Source organism: Bactrocera latifrons, unplaced genomic scaffold (assembly GCF_001853355.1).
Source record: "Bactrocera latifrons isolate USDA-ARS-PBARC rearing strain unplaced genomic scaffold, ASM185335v1 scaffold_160, whole genome shotgun sequence".
NCBI lineage: Eukaryota > Metazoa > Arthropoda > Insecta > Diptera > Tephritidae > Bactrocera > Bactrocera latifrons.
In genome coordinates this window covers 191,886-199,225 of record NW_017535075.1, presented here as the reverse complement: position 1 = coordinate 199,225, position 7,340 = coordinate 191,886, and positions in this window count along the sequence as shown.

Genomic DNA, 7,340 nt, shown 5'->3' with positions numbered 1-7,340 from the left:
TCGGAAAGCATTCTTGCACAGTCTTTAACGTTCTTCGAAGAAATTTAGTGATTTTGGAACAAATCAAATTTTTTTTTTGCTTTTGGCGGAAAGCATTCTTTCACAGTGTTTAACGTTCTTCGAAGAAATTTAGTGATTTTGGAACAAATCGTGCGACGAACAATTATCATCGAAGGCTTTTTCCAATATTCTGGTTTCGGTGCCAGAAATTTGATTCCGCACACAAAATTCAGTGGAACTTCTTTGTTGAATAATTTCACTAATTGTAAAAAACGCCGAATGAATTTATGTACTTCAGAAAGACAAGTGTATCTTTAATACTAATGATTATTTTGATTTTGATGTGACATTTGACACAGAAGTCTTACTATTTTTTGCTCACAGTACATGTTTCATCAGTTAGCTTCTGTGGGAAAAATTACTTTTATTGAAAAAAAAAAAAAACAAAACACTTGGATATGTTTTTGTGATAACAAAAGGCAACTACAAACAATTCTTGGAGTAGACCGTACTTCGTTGGTTTCCAATATGATTCATAAGTAATAGCAGACTCAACAATCAGCCCAACAAAATCAAATTCAAATCCATTTTAACGATATAAATAATTTTCAGCTTTTTAGTAATTGCAGAATATTTTCGAATTACCACTTTAAAGTATAACTAGAATCTACGTATCAGAAATTTGAGTAATAAATGTATACATAAATTAATTATTAAATATGTATGCACAAGTTTATTTTTCCAAACCTTTCAAAGTTGACGGCCACTTTGGACAAATACTTATTACAAATTTCTGAATATTTTCAGATTTTTAAAACTACCAATTACACCCTTCCAAGAATTATAAATAGTGATCTTTAACATAGCAGAAAACTTTCGATGACCCTGGTATCAATCTAAACCTCTCTGAAATCATACCTTTCGGGCCGTTACACACTAAGCAAAGTGCGTTTTTCTAATTCTTATCTCACAAGTTCAAACTTTTGTAACAAAAAAAAAAAATTTAATTTATGCTTAGATAATTTGGAGAAAGGTGCAAAAGTTATAACTCTATGCAGCGTTGATGAGTTGTCCTTAAAATTTGGGTGGGCGTACAAGGAGGCAAATAACAAGTTCATGCAGAAAAAATTTACGAAATAAAAAAAATGTTAACTTCCGCACCGAAGCTACTATACCTTTTAGAGATATATTTCTTAAAGCAACTACATATACGTGCAGTTAAATCTGAAAGCCTAAATGGCCAACGATTTGCATTCAATGAAAAGGTTTTGCGAGAGTTACAAAAAAAGACATTTCATGAAGATCTGTGTATTGATAAATAAAATAAAAAAGTTTTAAAGCCAAGAACTTGATTTGGATCGATCAATTTGTATAGCAGCCATATACCGTCACCTGAAATGCAAAATAACGTATCATCAAAAAATTCGAAATTGGGTGTCTTATTGATTACGCTTCACTACTTCAAATTACATACATAATGCATATAATATTACATATGTTCAACATTTTCAGGTTCTGCGTAAATTTCCGAAAATGTTGTTACGTTATTTTGCATTTCAGGTGACGGTATATACTATATGCATTTTGAATATGACTCATACCCGAATATTAAACTACATGCAACCTATTTTCCCCCATTTGCGGGAGTTATACATAATTTTAGCACCTAATCTAAGACTGCCAATAGATGAAGAGCAACCAAAACATTTTGGTTGTTATTCCTATAAGGACTTTAAACACAGATAATTTAGAAGTCTTGTGAAATATGTTAACTTTGACTATACGTAATTGTATTCATAGAAGCTTCCAAAATCAATGAAGACAACTAATTAGGTGGAAAAAATATCAGACAACAACAAAGAGGTAATTTTTTCCATTTTTAGCGCATTTAGCTGCCTTTTATTGTTTTATATTTTCAGACTATCAGAAAAAGCAAACATACATGCGTATACATATATACATATTGTATTAACATACACATGTACAAGTATAAGCCACCGAAGTGATTCGAACTGGCATTGCAAATTCTTATTTAATTTATAAGTTTATTCTTGAAAGCACTTACCTGACATTTTACCGTATTCGACAAACTGCTCTCTCTGATGTATATATGTATGTATAAACACAAGTGATCTTTATAGATTTCTTATACCTTTTCACATAAATACACTTTCTCTTATGCACTTTTCTATCAACGAATTTTTCACCGAACAATACGATTTCTTTAACAAATAACAAAGCCCGCTCACAATTTCAATATAAATCACTGTTATTAACGATACAATGAAGAAATTGCCGCATTCATTGCCAAATTCTAAAGAAATTTGTTAATTTTTATAAACCACTGCAATTATAGCCAACACTTTCTCAATCGCGCCAACGGAAACTGACAGAAGCGGTTGGAAGGAACTGGAATAGGCTTTGCGCAGGGTTTCATTGTCGCTTAAATATTATATCTTTTATATGAAAATAAATATTTTTATTTTTGTAAAAATAAAAACAAAAGTGTAGTTATATTTTAACAAAAAAAATTTATTATTAAATTTCATTCTAAAAAACAATGAATAATGTTATTTGTAATCATCAAATAAATTATATTTACTTATTTATCAGATTTGTTATTACATATATAATTTGTTTTCATAATATAATTACATTATATTAAGTAAGTTTGTAAATGTATATATTGTTTTTAAAATCTAAATTAAATAATGTACGCCTTAAATTAATTACAATAAAGGAAATTTAAATAATGTCCGCTTTACACAGTAGGGCAACTCCTTTCTTCTGTCAAACTTCCGCCGCCATTTGAAAAGTTCCAATTAAATTTTGCGCGTCGCTAGTGAAAAATTTGCTGAAATGTGTAATTTAGCTAATTAATTTATTGCGAAATATAGTAATTCATCTAGAATATAATTGCTGACTATGTTTTTTGTTCTTTTTGATTTGAATATGGTATATTAAAAATAATTGGTGTTCTGTACAGTGTATGAGCAGGTGCAGTGGTACGGAAATTATTAGATATTTAGGACCGCGCATGTGTTACGAGTTTTGTTACATTAAAAATATTTTTCGATTCAGATCTCAACAAACCATCATTGTGTAAAAACAATTTATCGCTAAATTGTAAATATCTGCATATTCTGACCAGGCTGGCCTTAAGCCTTTAAGAGCACCAAATTTGGTTTTGTTCTTGTACGAAATGCAATTACGCCGGCGACATCTGTTCGTCAATCTAATCGAACTAACCAGCGTTACCAAATATTCATTGAATGTCAGCTGTGGTCTGTTATAATAAGTAAGTACAAATGCTTTAGATAGAGGGCGCACAGAATAATTTTATTTCTTTATATTTTTAGGGTAAACTATTATATAATAATCATGAATCACTTATATTATTTAACTAATGAAGCGAAAGCACTGCTCGCTTGGATCTAAGGAGTAATTTAACCAATTTATATTCGTTTTTTTAGGAAAGAATTCTGTATTGAATCGGAAATTTTGATAAGGTATTTTAGGAACTAAGTCAATTTCAAGAAAAAAGATATATGTAGGCAATGGTATAATTCTAATGAAATGATATTACAAACAGAGCTAGTTGTAATTGTAATTGTAACTTTTGAATTCCAACAATTTTTTTTAGTATCTATAGCAAGTAAATATATTTGAGAATATTCTCTCATTTGAAGTTGTTTCGGCAAAATTGTCTAAGCGATGTAAGCATCTTGTAAAAATCTTCAAACTAAAATATGTTTATCGGCTACCAAAGGAATTGTTACGAATCGTTGTTTTAAGAATCGGTGAGGAATTCTTTTCCGAAGCGGCTGGACCGATCGGCGTAAAAATTTTGTACGACGTTTTTACATATCGTCACTTAAAATGCAAAATAACGTAAAATCACTTTTCATAACTAAACAAGTGAAGTAAAAACGATATAATAGAAAACACTCATATTGAAACCAAATGTGTGTTTTGGTTATAAAATGGTTATATATTGGATATATTGTACAGCAGAAGCTTAAAAGTTTATGCTGCATATTATATATGTTTTATGATGTAGTGAAACGTAAGCAAGAAAAAAAGTCAGTTTAGAAATTTTTGATGATACGTTGCTTTACATTTTAAGTGACGATATATTTCTTAGGAAGGAATAATATTTTTTGGTAACACTTCCGAATTTTTAATCTACCGTAGTGTAAAAGCATTTTTTGGAAAGTCGCTATTTTGTCAAAAATCTTAATTTTGACTAGTCCTTTAATCAGTACCTGTTGTGAACTACTGTTATACAATTTTTTTTTTTTTTTTTTTTTTTTGGATTTGAGATCATTTTAAGCAGAAAAATCTTCTTCACCAACAGTCACTTTTTTTGCAGGTTCTCTCGGAGACCGGCTTCGAGATTAAAGGAATCGAAAACTTTTGAAAATTAATCGTCAATTATTTAAGTACATTAAATACTGTAAATGCACATTGTTTACATTTGTTTATTAAAAATACATAATTTTTCCGATTTTAAAATTGCAAATCGTATATATTACAACTTTGCCAAAAAAAAAAAATAATAATCTTAGCAGCACTATGAGAATAGCCAATAAATTGGTTCCGTTAAAAATTTGGACGAATTGATGTTCAAAACGTGTTAAATATTGTTTAACAAATTAACGAAATTATGGCTGCGACATTATTAGTAAAACAATTACGACTCCTCCAACATTTAATATTTATGTGAATGCTCAAGCATATAGTTAAAACCACTTTCATTTATTTATATTTTAATTTATACGCTAACTATGCACATATGCACATATATAATGTATGACAATTAAGCATTTCTCAAAAATGCTTAACTTATTATTTATTTAAACAATTTTTGCATTCTACGTTTGGCGACTGTTAAAACAAAGGGGCGCCAGGAATGCGCGCAGCTCATTGCGCATGCATAACGACGCCACGCTGCGGGCGTGAGTACGTGTTCGCAATGCAAATGCACATCTCCACTGTGATAGTATTTTATTTTCGTGCAACAGTTGCAATTTTATCAGCCATTATTGTCTGCGAAGATTTATTTATTTTAAAAAATATTTGACAAATAATTTATTTTCCACAAAGGTATGCGCGACAAGAGCAACAAACTGATTAAAATGAAAATTAAAATACATACAGAAAAAAAAAACTAACAAAATAACAATAAATACAAAAACTACAAAATAAATAAAAAATTAACTTAAACACAACGCCAAAACTGTTGCAACAACAATCTATTTTTTATGTTTCCCTTAAAAGTGTAAAATCACCCTCGCACACAGTATCGATTCGAAACTATGTATAGATTCAGAATAATACAGCGGATATATGTATGTATATATTAAATAATTGCTCGTAGACAACAGGCAACTTAGCTGAATTTTAATCACCAACGGCCGCACAGCTTGCTGAAAACAATTATTGTGCGTTCTACACAAACAAACTCAGAAATTTTGCCTACTGTGCGTGTTGCAGGCGACAGAAATTGGTAAATATAAATATCAATTAACTTTTTTATAGTACGTGTGCCGCCGCATTTGGTGCGCTGCTAAATTTAGCAAACAATGTTGTTTAAAATAATTTTTTAATATTTTCGTTTCTTCTTCTTTCATATTTTTCACATATTCGCGCTGTGTTCTACAAAAGCACAACAAAAAATATATATTATTTTATAACATAATACATACATATGCTTTTATAAATACATATTTATAAAATATATAAAAAGTCAGTCAAATAAGTATTTACAAATTAGGAACGTTGAGAGAGCTTTCACGACTAAAGGTTTAAAATTAAGGGGTTACTTGTGTTTACCGGTTTCAAAAACTCGAGTGTTTTGTTGTCTTATTAAATTCTAAAATGTTGTTATAAATTTTCAAGTTGATCCGAGTAAAAGTTCCGCAAATACATGCTTGAAAACTTGTGCGCTCGAGGATAGCTAGGCTAAGCTTAAAAAGCGTTTTTCTCGCAACTGTGTTTTAGAATCGGTTGGCATTTCTCGAGAGCTACTGAACCAATCTTCATGAAATTTCTCCTAAGCCTTTGAGAAACAATTTTTAAGGACTTGGACGACAGATTTTTTTCGATTAAAACTATTTGAATAAAAAAATTTCCTCAAAAGTCCATCTTTCAATTTTTTTCTTCCTTTGTCCAAGTTCTAAGTTACGGTTTTAACCAAACCCGTACTTTATCACTTTAGATGATCCTGTAATGGGATGAATGTAACAGATGCTCACAGAATTTAAGGAAAAAAACTCTACTATGAGCAAAAAATATTTTGACTGTGTTCATATTTTTAAAATTAATAATTTATTTTTCAGAATCTATGTAGTCACCCTTAAAGTCCTACTTGGCTCCAATACATTTGCGCCAACGTTTTTTCCAATCCTCGAAGCAGTTGTTAAAGTCAATTTCAGGAAAAGGTTTTTTGGCAAAAATTTGATAAAAAATCACTGCCGTAGGGGACAGTGCAATATCGTGGTGCAAAAACCAAGAGTTGTCGGCCCATAACTCCGGCCTCTTTTTCGAATTGCTTCGCGCAAACGACGCATAAATATCAAATAGTATTCTCTGTTGATATTTTGGGCGGTCGGAAGGAATACGGAGTGTACAACACCCCGATAATTGAGGAAAATAAGTAGTCAACATAACTTTGACTTTTGACGTTTTCTCGGATTCGGCACGCCTTGCCACTATATTTGACCGATTGATCGTCTGTTTCCGGGTCGTAAGCATAGATCCAAGACTCACCGCCAGTAATAATACGTTTTATGATATACTGGTAGTCACAATTATCACCGAAGGCCTTTTTCAACATTCTGAATGTTTCGGCACTAGAAATTTAATTCCACGCACGAATCATAATGGAACTTCTTTGCTGAAATCGCCGAATACATTTTATGGACTGCAGAAAGGCAAGCAATAGTTATTGGTATGTGGCATATGGTACAGATATCACTGAAAGTCAAACTAATCGAAAAAAAAATATTTCGACAAATGGGATTTCGGACGAAATTTAAATTAATTAATTAAGTTAAAAAAGTAATAATTTTGCCCAAAATGATAAAAGAGCTTTTGTCGATATTTAGAGATAAAAAAATTTAATGCGTACGTTTGTGTTACCAAAAGCTCATATTTTTTGACACTGCAACATTATATTCTTCTGAAAAAAATCGTTACACGAGACTGAAGTCAACCGTAGCCGCATTCGATCAACTTGAAAGTATAAGGCGTTCGTTTGTGCATTTGCTACATTTCCGATATACTCTTTTAAAAGAAATGATTTATAAATCCTGGAGAGAAATTTTCTGATTTTCGAG